Source organism: Strongylocentrotus purpuratus, unplaced genomic scaffold (genome assembly GCF_000002235.5).
Source record: "Strongylocentrotus purpuratus isolate Spur 01 unplaced genomic scaffold, Spur_5.0 spur5_scaffold_2, whole genome shotgun sequence".
NCBI lineage: Eukaryota > Metazoa > Echinodermata > Echinoidea > Camarodonta > Strongylocentrotidae > Strongylocentrotus > Strongylocentrotus purpuratus.
Genome location: NW_022145605.1, coordinates 29541207 through 29564577, shown reverse-complemented (window position 1 = coordinate 29564577; position 23371 = coordinate 29541207). Strand labels below are relative to the sequence as shown.

Sequence of the window (23371 nt, the reverse complement as noted above, 5' to 3'; positions counted from 1 at the left end):
AATGGCTCCTAGATGAACCGAATTCCTTAATAAAAATATACCAACCGCCCCCCCCCCCAAACTAACAACAAAAAATGGCTACTTCGGCGATGTTCCTTACCTGAAGCGGGACACGAGACAACTCGGATGCAAACGCTCTCCAAGATCTCACAAGCATCGGCAAAGTCCGTTTCACCTTCCTCTTCCAAACACACCTGATTATTATCGGCTGAATTCAGCAAAGCCTGCTCATCAGCAGTCACTAGCCCGGGAAGTCTTTCTTCACAGTCGTTCATCACTGTTCTGTATCTATCACAGAGGGCTTGAAACTCCGAAGTGCGATCGGTCGTTTGGGCTATAATTAGGAGAAAGTAATGCGATTTTAGAGAACACAATGAGATTTTGTTTATAACTTGTTCTCCAATACTCCCTCTTTTGAATCAATATATCTTTTTATGAATCCACGTAGAACGAAGGAATATTCAATTTAGATGAAATGAACAGTCACAAATAATATAAATTTCTTGCAAAATCATCTCATCAATCAAAGTGCGATCGGTGGTTTGAGCTGTATAATTAGGAGAAAGTAATGTGAATTTAGCGATTACAATGACATTTTAAGCAAAACAGAATTTTGCCTGTTCTCCAATGCAACCTCTTTTGAATCAATAGGTTTTTATATTTTTAATGCACGTACAACGACAGAATTTTCAATTTAGATGAAACGGATAGTCACAAAACACATAGAATTCCTGCGAAATCATCCCTCAATCATGTAAATAATATTCGAATCGCCGTACCAATGAAATTCGTTATGAACAATATCATTAAGCACATAAATAACAATAACAAATGTATTCGTTTGACTTCATATCACAAACAAATGATTTAAAAGTCAATTACAGGCTTTACAAAAACTACTCGATGTCCCCTAATATATTTACTGTAAGACAGAATCTTTAATAACCATTGAAAATTATTGCATATTCCATCATAAACATGATATTCATTATATTGATATATATTATTTCCATGTGAAATGCATTGCACAGTTCCCCATGAATGACGTATGTACCCGAAGAGACCCAAGTGGTATTTTTTGTCATCTTCGTTCTAAAATCATAACAAAACATGATAAAATTTAAATAATAAAGATGCGTTCTTACCTTTGATTTCCAGTGTAACAAATGCAATGAGGCACAGGCAAAGGGACAGGGTTTTTACCTGGAAATAAAGAAAGAGCCGCGTTAAAATCAATGATTGGTCTCTGATACATTCTGGGAGTATTCAACACTACAACAAAGCGGTATAAACTTTTAAAAATGAAAATCAATGTATTCCACAAAGAATGTATTGCTTACATAAAGATTTTTTTCTGTGCAATTATGAAAAATATGAAAACAGCAGAACTTCCTTAACAAAACAAAACAATTTTGAAGTTTGCCGACAGATTATATATATATATCATTTTACACCTCCGTTTACACAAGGAAACCTCATCAGCATCAATGTTGTTCGTCCTGAGGTACCTGCAATCATCATTACCCCAACAACTATCCCTGGGTAGAGAGTGGCAAATATGAATTAACGTCTTACCAGAGGACGTTAGTATCTGGCTGGGATTCGAACCCTTAACCCTAGGATTGAGAGTTAAGTGAATGAACTATACCATGACACCATTGTAACAAAACTAAACATAACAAATTATATTACTACTATGTCACAACCCATCTCTTATTAGTAAAATGCCCTTCTCGAATTGAGATATGCTACTTGGATTCTGATAACGAAGCTAATATCAGAAACGAGATACGTTAGGTCTGTAACCAAAATGTGTACTTACTACTGAAGCCATGTTAGAAGGTTCGTTGACTCGAATGCTTTGAATCTAGTGAAGTATCGAAGAATGATTAGTGAATGATGAAACAAATCATTTAACCTCCTTTTATAGGATCTAAAAAAATTAAATTTGTGATGAGGGCGGGTCAATTCATGCAAATTCAGACAAAGTTTTTTATGAAAACAATTTACCTTTGGTTAATTAAACTGTAATCTCCTATTTCATTATCAACTAATTTAAACTGTCATTTTGTATTTCATTAGTAAACAGCTAAACTGTCATTTCACAATTCAAACCACCGATTAATCACGAAGCAATGACAACTGAAGGATATACAAAATAATAACCATATCCAGCTATTGAAATTCATAACGAATAATTAAGGATGTTCTACAAACACAAGAATCCCTAGATTGGCACGGTAATTGCTTCACCGATTTCGTCAACACTGCCATATTACGACATTGTCTGATCAGTTATACGTAATAGCTATCATTGAAGGTGAAATGATATTGAATACATGTAATTAACTGTTGTACATAGCGACCAACGTTTTTTTAAGGAAAATATATCAACCTAAATGAACATATGATATTGATGATACTAATAATTATAATAATAATAATAATCTTAATAATAATACGTAATATCATAACAAATAATGATAATGATAAAACAATGTTAACAATATTACTAAAATGAAAAGAAAAAAATAATAACAGCTGATAAATGATTTTGAGAATTATCATAATGAGCAGCAAAGCCTTGGCGGGGGGGGGGGGGACACTCAGTTGTACAATCAAGCAGGGAAATTAACAGTGAAAATGTGTGATTACTTCCAATGATAGTTTAAAGGATATAAATACATGGTTTATTTAATGATGATAATTGAGAATAAAACTTTAAACTCTTTTTGAAGCATTTATTATGACAAATTGTTTATTTTCGGGAGTAAAATAGTAAACGTAATGTGCAAACCAGAAAATTTTTGGTTTTGGGGTTTCATGTGAAACGTGTAAAGCTCTACCCACAGCTGTAACTGACGAAATAAGTGGGATTAAAAAAAAAGGAATTACAAATAATCAAAAAAGAGGAATTAAAGATTCAAGTATGTTAAATTATCTTGTTCATTATATTCATAGAATAAACTGTAAATGGATTATTATCTTATACTTTAATTCCAGCAGCAACGGTTCCGGTTTCCGTGAGTGCATTTGTTTTGCCAACCAATGATCCCTTTGACAGCTTGGCAGTGTTTTTACTTTACAGGTGTTTATAACATCAATCGTGCCAAAACAAATGACAACTATTCCGTTTGGTGATTTTCCAAGTTTGTTTATTATCAACATCGTCCGCCATATTTCGATTAACTGTCACGTGTAATTAAATCTATTGACGATATTTTTGAACAAATGTTCGCTCAAAGGTTCGTTCAATTAAGCGCAGACGTCATTCAAAATAGAGTCTTGTGCGTGGGATTTTACCTTTTTATTATCCAAATTCATTCTGTCTAGTGCGTGTGCCAAGATTCGTTCAAATTCATCGGTAATTGTCAAAAGGTGAACTCGGGCATTCGAGTTTGCGTATTGGCAGTCAATTTCGTATAACATATTTCACAAATACTTTGGATATTGTTTTTGTAGGCCCCTGATGTTGTTTTTTCGATTCCCTAAAAATAAAATGATTTAGATTTATTCCGTTCTATTGTCGATATCAGACACGCCTTAAACATGGTAGTCTAAATGAAGACCTTGTAAATATATTTTGTGTTTCCCTGTTTTCTCCATTCTCACAGCCTAATTAGATCATATGTGTATATCGCTCATGCCAGTCAGATTTGACCCTCCTGGCGCTCCCGATTATTACCCTGGCTTTATCACGGCTGCCATACGGCGCTCTGCCAAATTTAAAAACTATTATGTAAAGAGGATCCTACTTGAATGAAATAACGGTGTGACGTAAAATTGGTAAGCAGTTGTAGTAACACTCAGAGGAAAGGAAGTCAATTAATTTGGGAATATCTTTTATCATTTTTTCCACACGGTCATAATATCATAGATATTATTACTTTTTATCCTTCAACTGTCAGCTTCTACCTAACGCAGAATGAAAAATAAATGGCCTTTAAAAAAAAAGGAAATTGCAGTTTAACTGTTCAATAATGAAATACAAAATAACAGTTTGATTATTCAATAATAAAATACGAAATGATAATTTAATTACTCAATTATAAGTTGTTTTCATGGAAGAAATATGATTTGACTTTGCATAAATTGCCCCCCCCCCCCCCCCCATCTCAGATTTGATTGTTTTAATATCCTTTAAAAGGAGAAGAAATGATTTGTTTCATCATTCAGTCATCATTCTTCGATACTTCACTTTACTCAAAGCATTCGACTCAACGAACTTTCTAAAATGGCTTCAGTAGTAAGTATAATTTTCTTTCGTTTTATACACATGTCAAACATGTCATTTCTTATGTAAAGATTGTGATAAACATTCTCAAACTAATGCATCTAAATTATGCTTGCGATTTGATGGCAATTTGTTAATAACAACTTTTTTTATTTGCATGCCTATCTGCTGGATTTGTTTTTGTTAATGTATTCGACAACGGTGACACGACATAGTGGCTCGTTTATTTAACCATTAATCCTTAGAGTTTAGGTTGCGAGTTAACGTTCTTTGCCAAGATATTAAACTACATTTGCCACCCTCCACCCAGGTGTTAATGAGTATCTGGCAATTGCTTGGGATATTTAATTGCAGGGTTCTCATGAATTACATCACTGTTCTTGTAAACTAATCTTTTATATTATTGAAATGTTTTCCCTCTTTGTTCAAGTAAAATCTAAATGTGAGCAATATAATACTCTATGAATTTCATTAAGATTTGTCGTTTCTATTTGTTTCTGCTGCGACTTGGAATACTCCAAGAACATGTTGCAGGCAAATTATGTTGATGCCTATTATTTGGTTTCTTTTTTATTTAGGTAAAAACTCTGTCCCTTTGCTTGTGCCTCTTTGCATTTGTTACACTGGAAATCAAAGGTAAGAATACATCTTCATAATTTCCTCTTTTTTTAAAGTCTGAAAAAGAGATGCAAATTAAAGTCACTTTAGTCTTTTCGGGTATAGACGTCATGCGATGAAAATAATTATTATATTTATTCTAGATAGAAATAATGCATACCAATAATGAACATTGCTTTGAGGATGGAATGAAGGAAATTTCATTCTTGATTATCATTTCACCATGATACAAATATGTATATGTATGTATTTGGTCTCGTTTAATTTACATAGAGCCCCAAGAGCAACCTTATTTTAATGGTTGCCGGTGTACTCTTTTAAAATAATTACTCAATAAATAAATAAACAATAACAAATCAATGGATGTTTAAGAGTAAATTAATCAATATAAAAATGGATAAATATGGAATATATACATGTATACTCAGGCGCGGATCTACGGGGGGGGGTTAGGGGGTTTAAACCCCCCCCCCCCTTGGGCGGCCCAAAAAAAAAAAAAAAAAAAAAAAAGGGAAAAAAAAGAGAAAAAAAAGAAAAAAAGAAAGAAAAAAGAACGCACGCTGGAGAGAAACCCTTTCAAGTGCAAATATTGTGAGAAGATATTCAACTCATCTGGTAACTTAACCAAACACATGATAACTCTGGATATAACTGTGTATTTAACTGTTACTTGATTTAAAAAGACGTTATCATGCACTGCTTTTTATGGTCTCCATTGTGTTAATAGATGCCAGGAAAACATCACTTACGGGGTTCAAATAAACACCCACAAAAAAATCGGCTTGCCGCTTCGCGGCTCGTGGACGATGCTCCGCATCGTCATTATTTTGGTCAAACCCCCCCTTAGCAAAAGGCTAGATCCGCCCCTGATACTTCATATTTGTACAAGGTCATTAGATTAGACATCGTTTGCTTACGTTCCGAAAGCCTGTAATCAAATTAAGCTTGTTTATTTTACTCTTTATGGGGTGCTTTCTCAATGTTATGAATTAACATGAATCTAACATGAATTCATTAGCGTTAACTTGACATTTTTAACTAATGTTTATTATATCGTTTGCCTACATTTCATTCGCTAGACGATTCGAAAATCATCATGAATAGAGGGACTATATTAACAGAACTGACAATATACTTGTGACTTTTCATGTATATAATTCAGATTGAATATCCCGTCGTTTTACGCAGAGCTTTGATTAATTTGTTAAATCAAATGAGGAAATAATTGAAGTACAGATTCTTTTAAAAACCTTGTTACTCTTTAAAAACCTCATTGCTTTTTCTAAAATACTTTTCCAATATTAACAGCCCAAACCACCGACCGCACTTCGGAGTTTCAAGCTCTCTGCGATAGATACAGAACAGTGATGAACGACTGTGAAGAAAAACTTCCCGGGCTAGTGACTGCTGATGAGCAGGCTTTGTTGAATTCCGCCGATAATAATCAGGTGTGTTTGGAAGAGGAAGGTGAAACGGACTTTGCCGATGCTTGTGAGATCTTGGAGAGCGTTTGCATCCGAGTGGTCTCGTGTCCCGCTTCAGGTAAGGAACATCACCGAAGTCCCAATTTTCTTGCCCTTTGGGAGGGGGTGTATTTTCTGAAACTAGACATTCCAAGTTTTCCAGTAATGAAATTCATTTTTAAATTCAGAAGAATCTTCTTAAATATCAGGTTATATACTAGGAGAAATCAATAATATCCATTGAGAAATAAAATACCCCTCTCCCTTCACTCTTTAAAGAGTAGAGTCAGATTGTAAAAAGTAATGCTTTTTTTTTTTTTGGAGAAAATCTAGGTCAAAAGTTTGCTTGTGAATATATAAAGTCACGAATTCTGTATGAAATAAAAGAAATGAATTCATGAAAACATTAGAAAAATAGCGGTCATATTTTTTTCTCAGATTGATCCGAAATTTTCCACAGCCATAGTTATTGTTTTTTGATTTATTTCATCATTATTTCAAGACATACTGGGCTAGGATTAGGGTTGTAATTAAGTTTTAGGTCCGGTGTAGAGTAAGGGTTAGGGGTATTCTTTTTCAGGATGGAATTCGTCTCGTGTGGAAAATCGTCTTAGGAGTAATTGTAGCCAGAGCATTTGTCGTAGATATTTTGCCTCATGGGTACATAGACGATAATATTTGATCCTTTAACACGTTAACACCTTGCATTATTCGCATAAGAATAGGGAAAAACCCTGGTGTAGTGGTCCACCTGCACACCTCCAATTAGCTATACCGGGAGGAGAGACCCGAGGGTTACAGTGATTTAGTTCGCTTTTCGCCTCCCAGGCACAGGTGACGCCAAACACTTAATTATAATAATGATAACAGATGTTATAGTAGTAATTTATGGGTTGCAGATGAGCTGTTGAACATCTTTAGGGTAAATAATTGATGTGTTTTCTCATCCTATACAGCTCGTTTTAGACGTTCTTCCTCCGTCTCTGCCTCTGCTGAATCATCTGTTGAGTCTAGTGAAACAGACTAAGAAGTTCATCGGCATGGCGTGTCAAAGGTCGTTACTTTATTGCCTTGGAAGGAGATCAGAGAACATTCTTCTGTTACCTGCTAGTTATCATCGCCACGTAATCTCAATAGTTGAACTTCAGAATTCCTCATAAATTACGATATTTCAGAGTAATTTTATGTATTTATTCATTAACTAGCCTTAGAAAATGAAATATGAACCTGAAATAAATCACATATCATAGTTTTTAACTTTGAAATGCTTCGATTCGAACAATAACCAATCAAGATTTGCTGATACTTGAATACATGAATAATTTGTATACTGAAACTATAAACGTTCATATCGTAATATGAACTTAAATATTTGTTCATTTATTTACTCTTTTCTTAAATAGATATTGAATCAGAGAGATACTGTCCGTAGCTGCATCGTGTATTTGTTAAAGTTTAATTACTATCGATTTGGTGTTTTTATTTATTTACCAAATATTTATCTGACAAAAATATTGTCAAAATGATACTTATTTTAATCATGTATTTGTACAAAGTCTTCTATATTTTGTCTATCAGGGTTATATTTCCAAATCGACTAATTTATAGTGTAAAATGTATTTTTAACTTCAAAGAAATCATGTTTTCATATTCTATGACTATGTCCGGTTTCTGCTGAAATAAACTATACACTTCAACCAAAGATCATTAACTTTCTTCTGTATCTATTCGACTGTTTCAAATGTGGAGAAGTGTTGTTTGTATACATCCTACTTCAAATAGTAGATTTAACATGAAATGAATCATAGCGTGTGAAAGCATACAACAAGAACATCAATATAAGTTTTAGATGAGAGAGATAAAAAAAAAATGTGGAGAACGAGACAATATCATGCATGGAGGATAAAGAGCGAAAGAAAGAAAGAAAGAAAGAAAGAAAGGGGAAGGGTGCAACAAAAGAAGAAGATACTAGTTGAAAGAGAAAGAGAGAGAAAGAGAAAAGGAGTTAAAAGAAACAACTGAGAACAATGGTACAGTAGAGCGAGAGAGAGAGAGAGAGGGGGGAACGAGATATCGATCGAGAGAGAGAGAGAGAGAGAGAGAGAAAGAGAAAGGAGTTAAGAGAAACAACTGAGAACAGTGGTACAGTGGAGCGAGAGAGAGAGAGGGGGGGGAACGAGATATCGAGAGAGAGAGAGAGAGAGAGAGAGACAGAGAGAGACAGAATGGAAGGTGATGAGTCATAGCGAAGTACCGTGATTCTCGCTGTACACTGGGCCTCTTTTCGGCTGCTACGCGTGATCTGTTCTGATCAAGCCTGTGAAGGAAATACTCCTGCATGCCAGCAGTTCAACCCAATGCTTCCACATGCTGCGTCAAATGAAAGCGCCAGTCGCTGACGCATTCATACGTTACGAAATTAGGCCTTGTGAGCTGCGTTGTGACTTGACGCCTAATGTGCAGCCGTCGTTAGACGAGGCGTCATACCAGTGCACCAAACGATTCCTTAGGAGTTTGTATTATTAGCGTACCGTCACAAAAGAATAGCCAAATCAGAAACTTCGCGCAAGACCAAGAGATGGACCTCAAGATCTGATACTATCTGATAGGATAACCACGATTACTCCACAATTAAGACCACGATTTCAAACGTGGCGCCAATCGTGATAGTGGGAACATAGCATTACTAACAAGCCTTTATGATTTCTTAGCAGCCAGGTAAAATAACCACTGCTAAAGCATCACTCCCACACCCATTTATACCCACTAACTGTTATGTGCAACAGAATTACGTACCAATGCAGACCCCCGCCCCTTCCCTTTTTTGTTTCCGGGTAGGTGAATTCGCGTGGTGAGCGCTAAAATGCACTCAAAGGTAAACTTTTTAAACTTGGGAAATAATTAATGCTCACATTCAAACCGTTATAACATTATCAGTATTATGAACTAACTGGTTTTCGAATAATTTGTTTAAAAGGTACTCTGTCCCATTTGCAGGCCAAAAATGAAAAGGTTAAATTCAATGGCATTTGAAAAATAATACTGATTTAGATAGAAATGAAAGGGCTTGAAAATGTCTTTAGGTGGACAAAAAACGACCATTAGTTGTCGGATCGACATAGTGATTACAATCACTAAAGTAATAGTCTGATTTTCAGATCTTTGTACCGAATGGTCGTACGTTTTGTGCTGCGCAAAGATTCAATCAGTTTCATTTTGGCCATTACAAGAATTGGATTATTGATGTAGACAAATGCTCATGTACCCTTCACAGCTCATTTTAAGTATGTTATTATATTAACAAACAAAAGAAAGTCAGTCAGTCCCTCAATAGTGTCTGACAGTAAAGTCTAGAGGGTAAGCAGGTTTCCTTACATGATTTGAATATTAGGACACTCCTAACATTTAAATTTCACAGATAGGACTTATGTGACATGTTAATGATTTCTGCAAAGTTCTACAGAATTTTATTTTTGCTGCAAATAGGACATAGTACCTTTTAAAGAACCAGTACCAACGTTCGGGAGAAATCGATGCCACCTACATGTATGTATCCTTCCAAATCTAGAGCCTCAAAGCTTGCCGCATTATTATAATTCAATTAAAAATGTATTCATAACATATTCAGACCTTTTTCATGCCGGAAATATTCATGAAGATAATGTGATGAAGCTCGATATAAAATTGTCTGACAGTGCATAACGGTCTTTTTAGATTTTAAAATCTATCATACCTCTTAATACCAGCTTATTTCTTTCGTAACGTGCATTTCAACGACAACAAACAAAGATTGACGTTATCAGTATCTATACGTTAATGCTATCCATAATTTAGATCCACTCAACATGTGTATTTTCCCCAAACAAAAAAAGTACAACCCACATCTTTAAAAATCAACGGCGCTGATAGATACCCCGATTTCATAATTTATAAATATCTCAAAATCAAAATTCATGTGTAGAATTACAAATTTAACTTCATTATAGTTTTCTTGTGAGCATTATAATAATTTGTTTGTTTATTTTTGAAGAAAGTTTCAGTCAGGACATAATGGTGACCAGAATGATGCTTAAAATTGCTCATTAATTTGGTAGGGGTGAATGTAACCTTGTCTGACAATTCACCTACTAAACCGAGCTTATTTCAATTGTTTTCGTAGGTTTGTAGTTCTAAAAATTTAATTATTTCGATGATACATAATTCCCAAGGTTCATAATTCCCCATTTTTATTGATCAGAGAGATTCTTTAACCCATCAGTTCATAATTCCGCCGTTCGTTTTTTTCTAATAACTTAATGATAAGTCGAAAGATAAAATAGGGTTCTCTCTTCCGAAAAGAAGAGAAAATATTTAATTATCACAATTGCAAACCTTGAGCAATGAACCCTTTTTCCTTTAGAAAATTCAAATAAACGAACCTTTGAAAGTACCAACCTTCGGGAGAAAACAATGCCATTCATTATTGTACAGAACCGTCGAGGGCATTAACGTGTGACGCGTTATTGGTTTTGTTTAATCAACGAAGGTAATGTGAAAAGTATCGATACCAATCAGGCTAATTGTCTATATATTACCTATCAATTTAATCAGCTTGTTTCTATGGTACCATGCATTTCAATTACACAAATTGTCGATGCTATTAATACCTATCCTCTTAATTCTATCCAATTATTTTGATCCATTCAACATGCTTCTTTTAAAGGTAAAGTCTGTTTTCCCCAAACAATTATAATAATACAACCCCATCCCTCTTAAAATCATTTGCGCTGATAGGTATTCCAAATCTCATAATTTCCTACCCACTTTTAGCATGTTATTAGCGTAACATGCATTTTCACAAACAAAATTATGTATTTTATTTTCCATTCCTCCAAACAAATTCATCGCCGCTAATACCTATCTAACAGAGCTATCCCTAAATTCGATCCAAAATGTTGATGTTTCTGAGATAAAGTGCGTTTCTCTCAACAAAAGCAAAAAATAAAATAAACAAACAAATATTATAGGGGCTAATAGTTATCTCAAAGAGCTATCCCCTCATTTGATCCAAAAGGTATAGTGTGTTCGCTCAAACAAAAGCCAAAACTAACTAACACAGAAACAACAATCATCGGCGTTAAAGGGAGTGTAGCATGGCAAATACTGGTAAACGCCATCTCTGTCTTCTTTTGGACAAGTGCACGTAAACGAAGTGACTTGGTTATTAACGGTAGCCAATGACTTAATCTCGACATGGTCAGCGTTCTCGAAACAGACCGACGTTCACCGCTAAATAATTGTGAGGATATAGCCGGATATACTTGGAAATTTATATTGAATTTTACATCAGCTAAAAGCGGTTCGTTCAACAATTCTAGTGAACTACATTATATCATTTGAATGTGGGAAACTGCGACGATTTTTGTCTGTAAGAACAACAAATTTCGTCAATTTGTTAGACTTTGATCTGTTTGAAAATCAAACCACGCGCATCAACATAAGGCGCATCCAAGAGGACGCAAGGACTTTGCGCTGAAGGGCATCTCTAAGGCGCATCTCTAAGGCATCTCTAAGGCGCGCCAAGCATCCATCTCCATCCATCTCCGCTATTAATCAGGTCGGGTCAGTCCTACGTCATCAATTTCTCGATTGTTTGCACCCAATCATCATGCCTCCTAAGAAATCCCAAACCATCACTAACGACGATTATATCGACATTAAGTCAGAACTACGAAAGTTAAACGAAACGCTAACCTCGCAACTGGCTGAGATCAAATCTGGCCAAGATGAGCTAACTAGGTCTGTTGAGTTCTTCAGTGGGAGAGTAGACGAACTGACAAACGACATTAAGACGCTGAAGGACGACAACAAGTCTGTAAAAAAGGAAAACGCGGATCTAAAGCAAAAGTTGTCAGCACTAGAGAATCAAGTGAATGACCTTGATCAGTATCATCGGAGAATTAATCTGGAAGTGGCGGGTGTATCAGAACAGGAAGGCGAAAATGTGAGGGAGTCGGTATTGAAAGTTTTGAAGGTGGTCGCACCAGAGGTGAACTACACCGACATTGATGTATCCCATCGTCTAGGCCGCAAGAGGGAAGGTGTTTCTGGTTCGAGTCCAAGACCAATCATAGTACGATTTACAACCAGGAGGGTGAGAGATGAAGTGTATGCTGGTCGAAAGAAGCTGCGGGAGACAACTACTCGGGAGCTGGGCTTCTCAAGAGATGAGAGGATGATTTTCATCAACGAAAATCTTGCCCCGGCAACGAGGTCACTACTGAGGAAGGTGAATGAGGAAAGGAAGAAGGCTGGCTGGAAATTCCTGTGGACTGTAAATGGCACCATCCTGGTGAGGAAGAACCCCAATATGCCACCGATAGCCATCCATCGAGAAGAGGATCTCAACAAATTAAGTAGGGCCTAGTATGCTTCTGCCTTGTTGTACATTCATAATTTTATCTGTAAATAATGATTGACTTTGACACGATGACGAACATTTCCAGTGATTCTGATAATGTCACACAGGATATATTATGTGCTAATAATGATGAATTGAAATGTGGATTGGATCCAAATGATAATGCTTCGGGTCTCATTTCCTCAAACTATTATACTGAGTCCTCGGCCAAAAATATTTTCAAAAGTATAACTGATTCTTGCTTGTCTATATTACATCTTAATGTTAGAAGTCTCAACAAGAATTATGAACAGTTTCGTTCGTTTATAGATAACACAGGAGTTCCCAAAAATACAGTATTAGGCGTAACTGAGACGTGGCTTTCAGATCAAAATAATACACTGTTTTCTCTCCCTGGATATGATATACTTACAAATAATCGTACAAACAAAATAGGTGGTGGTGTTGCATTCTTTGTGCCAAGTCAATTTGAATATGTTGTAATCGAAGACATGAAAGTGATGAATGAAATTGCAGAAACTTTGTTTATTGAAATTACTGATCGCAATAGAAGAAAAACTATCTTGGGAGTTGTTTATAAGCCACCTCAGAGCAACCATGCTGATTTTCTGGACACTTTGAATAATTTATTACACTATCACTCCGTTCAAAACAAAAAGTGTATCATAATGGGAGATTTCAACTATGATCTCTTAACGAGTGATGCTAATATTCATGCACATGATTTTTTAGAGACATTCCTCTCTGCCTCTTTCTTGCCACTTATTTCTAGACCCACTAGAATAACCAATACTTCGGCAACTCTTATTGACAACTTTTTTTCAAATGTACGCTCTGAATTTAAAGCTGGCATAGTTCTGTCAGATATTTCTGATCATTTCCCGATTTTCATGTATTATTCAGAACGATTTCAGGCAAATAACTCTCCTAGTGATGCACCTAAAAGACGTGTATATAATGACGAAAACCTATGTGGATTGAAACTAAGCCTAGAAGAAGAATCTTGGGATGACGTATTTAATACAGATGATGTTAACCAGTCGTATGAAATCTTTATTGGAATTTTTATGTCTCATGTAAATCGAAATATTCCTTTTTCTAAACCCAAGTCTAAAAATTATAAGAAGTCACCCAGACTACCTTGGATAACGAATTCGATTCTACGTTCAATAAATCGAAAAAATAAATTATACTATAAATATATATCTAAATTAACTGATCAAACACGGTTCCAGTATACTAATTATAAGAATAAACTTACAGGAGTGATACGTACTGCTAAACAAGATTATTATCATGATCAATTCAATCGTTGCAAAAATGATCTTAAAAGAACATGGAAGATCATCAATTCTACCATCAACAATGGATCAAAGCATTCTAAGATTACTAAGCTTAGACATAATGATGCAATAGTTGAAGATGAAGTTCAGTTGGCAGATATTTTCAACAATTATTTTTCTCAAGTTGGTTTTAATCTTGCTAGGCACATACCATCCACGTACCGTTCATTTCACCACTATTTGGGGGAGAGAAATGAAAGTTCTATATTTTTCTCTCCTACGTACCCACAAGAGATAATTAAGATTATATCTGGCCTAAAAATAAATAAGAGTGCAGGATTTGATGAAATTGATAACAACCTTTTACAGAAAACTATGAATTATATTGTTGATCCTCTCGTTTATATATTTAATTTGTCATTATTATCTGGACATATTCCAGAATCAATGAAAATTTCGAAAATAATCCCAATTTTCAAAAAGGGTGACAGTACATTAACAAGTAATTATAGACCAATCTCATTGCTTACAACCTTGTCTAAAATCCTTGAAAAGTTGGTCCACATACGGACCATGAGTTTCTTTAAAAAGCACAACATCCTCTCTGATACTCAATTTGGCTTCCGAGAAAAGAGTAGCACTACCCATGCCATACTTTCTTTAGTTCAAACGGTTGCCAAAGCTATTGATCAGTCTTCTAATACGGTTGGTTTGTTCATAGATTTTTCTAAAGCATTTGATACTGTTGATCATGATGTACTTCTTTACAAACTTTCTCACTATGGAATTAGGGGAAAACCGTTGACGTGGTTCAAGAATTATCTTAAAGGGCGCTCCCAGTTTGTTTCGCTGAATGGTAATTTCTCTGAAAGTAAACCTGTCCTTTGCGGAGTTCCGCAAGGAAGTATTCTTGGCCCACTTTTGTTTATTATTTATATAAACGACATCGAGAGGTCATCTTGTCTGCTTCAATTTATACTTTTTGCTGACGACTCAAATATTTTTTTGTCACATCGCGATCCAGAGCAATTGACGCAAATACTAAATAACGAACTTAAAAATGTGGCAAATTGGATAAAAGCAAACAAACTGTCACTTAACTTAGACAAAACTAGTTACATGCTATTTAGTAATAAGGTTGCAACTTTGCCTAATTGTATAATTTTTGATGGTACTGTCATTCAAAGGGCCCGAACAACTAAATTTTTGGGGCTAGTTATTGATGAAAAACTATCTTGGAAAGCGCACACTGACAATATCTGCAAAATCATTGCTCGCAACACTGGTATCCTTAGTAAATTAAGACACTTCCTACCCCATTATATTATGTTATCCTTGTATTCTACGCTTATTCTTCCTTACTTGAATTACGGACTTATTGCCTGGGGCAGTGCAGCAACTTCCCAAATTAATAGACTCTTTATATTACAAAAAAGAGCGATTCGTATTATTAATAATGCAGATTTCCGGGCACACACGAATAATCTTTTTCTGAATAATAACATTTTGAAAATTAAAGACTTGTATATTTTTCAGCTTGGACAGTTAATGTACAAGCTCAACACTAAACAATTACCTTTGCCTTTTAATGATATGTTCGTAAGAAATGATTCGATTCATAGTTACCTCACTCGCCAGGCGAGCTCTTTTCATTTACCATTAAATAGAACATCTTTTGCACAAAAGACATTTGTTTTTTACAGGTCCAAAACTGTGGAATTCTCTTTCAAATGATATTATACAGTGTAATTCGATACAAATTTTCAAAAGGAGACTTAAAAGCTTTCTTCTGAATAGTTACTAGGCTATTGCATTCCCCAATCAAATATAATTTGTAGTGTGACTTTATGCAACTTTGATTATTTCTCTTTATAAACATGTATGTATTTATCAATGTTTTGCGTTTAAAAGTTTTTTTTTTTTTTTGTATTACTGAATCAGTTACTGTTATTATTGTTGTTTTTGTTTTGTTTTCTCATAAAATGATAATTCATGATAATTACTTTTACAGGGGGGCTTACACCCTACAAGCTCTGCTTTTTAGTCGGCCCTCCTTCCCTTTCAATTTCATGTTTATTTTTTAATGTATTGTATTGTGCAAATTGATCTATATGTATATAAATATGTGAATATGTTAAAATATACCATCATTGTAAATATGAACGATTGAAAGAGGAAAAAATAAATGAATTGAATTGAAAATTGAATTGAAATAATAGGGACTTTTAGAGTAGGGGGTTTTCGTTTGTCACGTTGACATAGTCGACGTCTAATATGTGACGTCATTTCCGCGATCTGCGCATGCGTCGGGTCGTCTGGCGTCGTCAGGCCACATTTGCGAACCCGTTCATCGATGATTTGAGGTTCGTCAGAAAACTAGTGACCCGTCGTCAGAATGACGTCATCTTGCTACATCGCAGCGTAAATCAGAAAGTAAAAACAGAAAGAGAAATTGATAGAATGATTAAAAAACAAAGAATAACATAAGGAAAGACAGAAAAAAAGTGTGATAGAATGATAAAAACAAAGAATAACATAAGAGAAGATGATAGAAGGAAAAAACAAAGGCTAACATAAGGGAAGACAGAAAGAGAAGGTGAAAGAAGGGAAAAACAAAGAATAACATAAGGAAAGACTGAAGAGAAAGTGTAAGAAGGAAAAAACAAAGAATAACATAAGGAAAGGCAGAAAGAGAAGGTGAAAGAAGGAAAAAAAACAAAGAATAACATAAGGAAAGACAGAAAGAGAAGGTGAAAGAAGGGAAAAAACAAAGAATAACATAAGGAAAGACTGAAGAGAAAGTGAAAGAAGGAAAAAACAAAGAATAACATAAGGAAAGACAGAAAGAGAAGGTGAAAGAAGGAAAAAACAAAGAATAACATAAGGAAAGACAGAAAGAGAAGGTGAAAGAAGGAAAAAACAAAGAATAACATAAGGAAAGACAGAAAGAGAAGGTGAAAGAAGGAAAAAAACAAAGAATAACATAAGGAAAGACAGAAAGAGAAGGTGAAAGAAGGGAAAAAACAAAGAATAACATAAGGAAAGACTGAAGAGAAAGTGAAAGAAGGAAAAAACAAAGAATAACATAAGGAAAGACAGAAAGAGAAGGTGAAAGAAGGAAAAAACAAAGAATAACATAAGGAAAGACAGAAAGAGAAGGTGAAAGAAGGAAAAAACAAAGAATGACATAAGGAAAGACTGAAGGGAAAGTGAAAGAAGGAAAAAACAAAGAATAACATAAGGAAAGACAGAAAGAGAAGGTGAAAGAAGGAAAAATCAAAGAATAACGTAAGGAAATACAAAAAGAGAAAGTGATAGAATGATAAAAACAAAGAATAACTTAAGAGAAGATGATAGAAGGAAGAAACAAAGAATAATATGAGGAAAGATAGAAAGAAAAATGATAGAATGATAACAACAACAATAACATTAGGAAAGACAGAAAGAGAAAATGATAAAGAATAGACAATGGAAAGATCGAAGAGAAGATGGAAGAAGGAAAAACAAAGAATATCATAAGAAAAATAGAGAGAGTATAATAGAATAATAAACGAAGAACAAAATAAGAAGTGAAAGAAGGAGAAAATGAATAAGCGCGTGCGGGGCCATTACGTCATCGTGTAGAGAACGTGTGTCAACTTAAAACGAAAAGGGTTATAAGGTAGTGAACAGGACGGGTGTCTGACGTCAATTTGCATCGTTAGAGGACGTGAACGCCGTCCTCGTCCACACAAACGAAAAGCCCCTATTGAGTGGACGAGAACACGACGAACGCCGAATGATCATGCGTGTCAACGTACTCAACTGCCCATGTTGACTACAGTTAGAATTTTTTTATATTGCACTCGACGATATACATGCATGCAGGGAGTACCACTTTGAATATGACGGACAAAGAAAGAGGACAAAATATACAGTTCCTCATTCTACTCTCAACAATTGCTGTGGTAGACAAAAGAACATCCCTTCAGTGGTATTATGTAAAAATGTGTAGAACAACAGGTGAATATGCATGTGACACCTGTTCTACACATTTGTACATAATAGCAGGGAAGGGATGTTCCTTTGTCTACCTGAGGAACTGTATATTTTATGCGCACGCGGTATACTAGTACCTTGAGCATGTCTATGTAAAGGCGCTATATAAATATCGATATGTATGTATGCATGTACTAGATTTAGGAAAATCAAGGTTGACGCATTCTCGATCGCCGACTGAGACGACGTGACGCATGCGCAGTGCCTTAAAATGACGTCGCACGTTGCAGTCAAAGCTGTCGACGTGCAAATCTAAAAGTCCCTATTTTCTCACGAATTGGGCCCCCTCCCTCGCCGTCGCCTAGATCCGCCTCTGCATATCGATGTCGTTCTCATACGAGCTTACCGCCTGCACAGAAGGAAAAACGTTTCATTAACTATTTAATATTTATCGAAAGTAGATATCAAGTCATATGTCTCCTGCGATATAGCCTACAGTTTACACCTTACGATTATTATTTTCTGCCTTTCTGTAATTAAGCACCTGTATTCTTCGTTCCCGAATTTGTTATATGTTTTTCTCCAGAGAAAGATGTTAGGTTATCATCGTGCTATTTGATCATTTTTGGAAGCTTTTAGACATTGATCTGTAAAATGGTAAGTGTTTTTTCTCTCAATCGTAGTGTAATGGCCACCATTAATCTGATTTTAATTACTTGCCATTTAACTTGTTGTCTGTTTCAATACAGTGTGAGTCCAAAAAAAAGTTTACACCTAGGACATTGCTAATTATTTAAAAAATCCTCTACGAACAGTAAACTCTTATACATCTTATGAAAGAGTGTTTTATCCCAAATCATTTAGGGTCATTTGTGTGTGGTATGTGTTCACGCTTGGATGAACATGATACATTGTTTAGGAGAGTGCAAAAATCGACTTGCGCCAAAGTAATACATGTGATGTTTGAATATTGACAATTAAGATTTGAGTTTTAATTCCGTCTTTGCAGATCCAAATAACATCCCTAACAAAATTAATCATGCAACACATATCAAATGTCAAAGAAAATTTCTGCGCGCTTGTGCGTGTGCGTGTGACTTTGTTTCTGCAAAAAGGAAATGCAATGCATCTCATTTGATACATTTAATTCATACCTCACTCTGATACTTTGGCGCAAGTCGATTTTTGAACTGTCGCAAACAATGCCTCCTGTTCATCCAAGCGTGGACACATACCACACAAAAATGATATCAAACGATTCAGGATATAACACTCTCTCAAACATGTATGATAACCTTTCGTTTATAGCTGACTTTTATAATAAATGACAATTATCTGAGTGTTTACTTTTTTAGACTCACACGGATTACATGATGCATTAAAAAAATATAAATGTGGGCGACAAACAATAAAAAGAGAATAGAAAACACAAATTAAACATATCATTTATGACTTAACCAGAGGTAAGCAATGTTCGTTTGAAAAGGAGAATGACTGTGTGGTTCAAGTTTTTTTTGAAGAAATATAATTGTACATGCCACTTCAGCCAAAAACAGCCAAAGCTTAAGTTAGACTGGAGTCTTCGTAGTGACCTTTCTATACACATTTTATAATGTGCTAACTACGAACTTGTCTAGTGGGCAAATTCCATGCTCTCTTCAGTTAAACGTCCCAGTATGATCTTCATCAGGGCTATAAGAAGAAAGAAGAAGAAGGATGAACAAAACATAAAATAAAAACGAAGGAAGAGAAGGAAAAAACAGAAGAAAGTAAGAATATAAAAAAGAAAAGAAGAAAAGAGAAAGGTTTTCGTGGCCAACTTTGCAAAATTTTAAATCCATTCAATCAAAATTGATTTATCCAAGTCTTGCTATTCAAAATTTTATATACAATATTTGTGCATTCTAATTCGCGTTTGATTGAATCAAATTAGCTTGTTTCTCATTCGAATTCATGGGTTATGTACGCTTTTCGTCAAGCGTGCCTATATTTCAGAATGACATGATCTGATGATCACGTAATCATGCCCTTTATACATTCAAACCCAGTCTGAGCATCCAATTAAGCATTTTGTTCATTTAAATTACTTCCATTTCTCTGATGAATTTGAATGAATCCTGTATGGCACATGTGCAAGATGGTATTAACTGAATCATGAATAACCTAGGGGGCAAACCTCAATTTTCGGTTGTTTGTCAGCTGGGATGTTGAGTAAGTTTGTTCGGTTTGAACGCGTTCAGGGCACCTCCCTGCACAATTTCTAGGTGGACTACCTTGAAAATAGGCTGCTGGAAAAACTATTGTTGAAATCTTTTGGAGATTACTTTTTAACGGAACTTCATTTTACAATGTGTGACAAGTCATATGAAAGAAAATTTAATTCAATGCAAGATGATATAACATTTAATAGGATCGGAGATAATTTGCATTATAAATTTGAGCCCAAAATATAATTTATTTTTACAAACTTTCAAAAAATATGAATTGCCCTAAAATTTCTATGTGTACAATAAACAATTACTTACTTGGACATTCTTAAAAGATGTCCATTAATACTTTTAATATTATATTTAAATTTTTCAAGCTCATTGCTTTTGTAACAAAACAGTTATAGCGCTCGAAAGTTAACGCTTTGATATGACCTGAAATGACAATTTTGGTTAATAAGGGCTGTCTTCTCCTTAGCAATGGTAACATAGCTAGATGAAAATAAAATATATATCATAAAGCAGATGAATATTTCAATAGGAGGTATGATGTCAGGTGATGCAGTCTCTTCATATTTCAACGATATATATCTCTTAATTCCCGTTGGTATGGTGATAATATCCATATCAACCGATAAAATATGTGTTCTCAGAAAACAAATTTGACTATTTTGACTATCGGTTCAATAATACATAAAATAAGTTCCGATTCCAAGTGACAGACATGATTGCAGTCCGAAACATGTACATGGTGCATACCTGAACCTCCTCCCTCCTTTGAAATGCCCCCCCCCCCCCCCACTAAAAAAAAATTGGGTAGGGGGCAATATGTTTTCTAGGGCATGGTGTGTTTTCAACAAAGATGTAGGTTATCGGTTGAGTGATACATAAATAAGATCTGGATCTAGATGATAATCATGAATTTAAAGGGCTGTAGCATGACGAGACTACGTGTCCTATAATGCGGGGCCGCCATAGTGGGCACATTCAAAATGGCCGCCATCTGAGTTAAAGGTCAAGTGTCGTTCCACAAGGAAAAGGGCTAGTACGATAAAAGCTTATATATTTATGGGGGTTCCGGGGTCAGCGAATCTGATTGTAATGTTCTTGCATCCATTGAGGTCTCCTTTGGGCTGTCATACTGGTCATATTGATGAAAGTTCTTACCCACACCAAGCACTTTACCCGTTTCAGACTGCAGATCATGTCTCTCACCTGGAATGGTGATCCTCTGACCAACGACTATTTAAGCACATTGTGAAAAGTGGAAAAGGGAAATTCATGAGAAAAGTTCAAATGAGATCTCCTTCACGAATGCCACCAGCTGCTAAATGACCAGATACCACAATAAAGTAAAGATGGAAGAGAGAGATATATCATTATATGTGTTTTCATCGAAGATATTAAAGTATATATTTTGTTTATATTTTGACTTACAAATAAATAAATGAAATGATCTGAAATTAATTTCATCTATTAGTTTGACCGAAAGCCTAACATGGTTTCTGGGAACACATGAAATGTTATAAACCTCCATTACCTGACATCATACTTCCTATCGAAATAGTCATCTCGTCAATGATAACATCTATTCGCGATATATTCTGTTTTTCATCTAATTATGTTACCGTTGCTATTAGTAAAAGACATCCCTTATCAACCAAAATTGCCATTTCAGCTCATATCAAAGTGTCAACTAAATTTTTACAAAAGCAATAAACTTGAAATTTAAATATAATATTGAACATATTTATAGACAGTTTTTCAAAATATTTAAGTATTTAAAGTACTTTTCACAATTGGATTAATATGGGGCAATCTTATGCTCGAAAGTGTCATGCAAATTATCCGTTAACCTCTATCACGTGTTACATCATGTATAAAATTTAATTTCCTTTCATATGACACCTCACACCTGGTAAAATGAGGTTTCGTTGAAGAGTAATCTCCAAAATAGTTCAACAGTAATTTTAGAAAAGGGCCACATTTTTTTTCCAGCAGCATATTTGTAAGGTAGTCCACTTAGAAATTGTGCAGGGAGGTGTCCTGAACATGTTGAAACCCATCGACCTTTTACAACATTTAATTTTCAAAAACCTGCTTTGCCCCCTAATAACAAAAAATCCCTTGCCTGATCCCTTATATTACATGACAGTCTACACCAAAATATAGAATTGAATCAGCGTTAACCAAATTTGCTAGATAAATTCTGAAATAGGCCAAGAAAACCTATATAAAATACCGATGACAGATGTGATAGGCTCGACAATTATGTTACCTTTGGAAATACATGTATGTGTTGTTCAAAGTAACGGTAATTGCTCTTATACATTACTTCGTGATACTCATCATCATCATCATCATCATCATCATCATTATCATCATCATCATCATCATCATTATCATCATCATCATCATTATCATCACCATTATCACCATCATCATCATCATCGTCATCATCATCATCATCATCATCATCATTATCATCATCATCATCATTATCATCATCATCATCATTATCATCACCATCATCACCATCATCATCATCATCGTCATCATCATCATTATCATCATCATCATCATCACCATCATCACCATCATCACCATCATCATCATCATCATCATCATCATCACCATTATCAATATCACCATTATCTTTGTTGATGTCGTTGTTATTGTTGTTCTTGCTGTTATTCTAGTTTTCGTTCTACATGATTTAAAGCAATATCACTATTTATTTCTAATTACAGTCTAAAGACCAAAAGAAAGGTGTATTTTGGAAGTTGCTGTTTGGTACCGTCACATTTTTGTCCTTCGGTAAGTATTTTTCTATCCGGCATATTTTTGGGATTTCATGAATGTTGCTGAAAAATAGTTGGCTTTCAAAAGTAGCGAGGTACAAAACCTACGTTATTAGTCTGCAAGCAGAGTCTGTAATTTGACACTTTATAAAAATTCCTAAATCCGGGGCAGAGCCTAGATCTGCCTGTTTCTACTGTGTCAGACAAGCAGCTAAATTACAGAGCCAGTTTCTTTTTGCAGACATTATTACACAACAATTGACAAGGATTTTGTGCCCCCAACTAGACCTAGGTGGCATTTCAAACCAAATATCACATTCGAAAAAAGTCTCCCTAAAAAATGTTTCAAAATATATTACGAAAAACTGCATCCCCAAGATAGGGGAG

The 23371-nt window shown here is 35.0% G+C and overlaps 2 long non-coding RNA genes across 2 annotated transcripts; one reads left to right on the top strand and one right to left on the bottom strand.

The window, feature by feature from the left end:
* Positions 1 to 213: 213 nt before the first annotated feature.
* Positions 214 to 1881, bottom strand: LOC115926541. The gene is made up of 3 exons (XR_004065074.1): positions 1823 to 1881; positions 1146 to 1203; positions 214 to 334 (listed from the first exon to the last, which is right to left on the bottom strand). It is a non-coding gene; the product is annotated as an uncharacterized LOC115926541 (long non-coding RNA).
* A 2305-nt stretch (positions 1882 to 4186) lies between these two features.
* On the top strand, positions 4187 to 6282 carry LOC115926540. Its single transcript, XR_004065073.1, has 3 exons — positions 4187 to 4246; positions 4813 to 4870; positions 6161 to 6282. It is a non-coding gene; the product is annotated as an uncharacterized LOC115926540 (long non-coding RNA).
* Positions 6283 to 23371: the final 17089 nt, after the last annotated feature.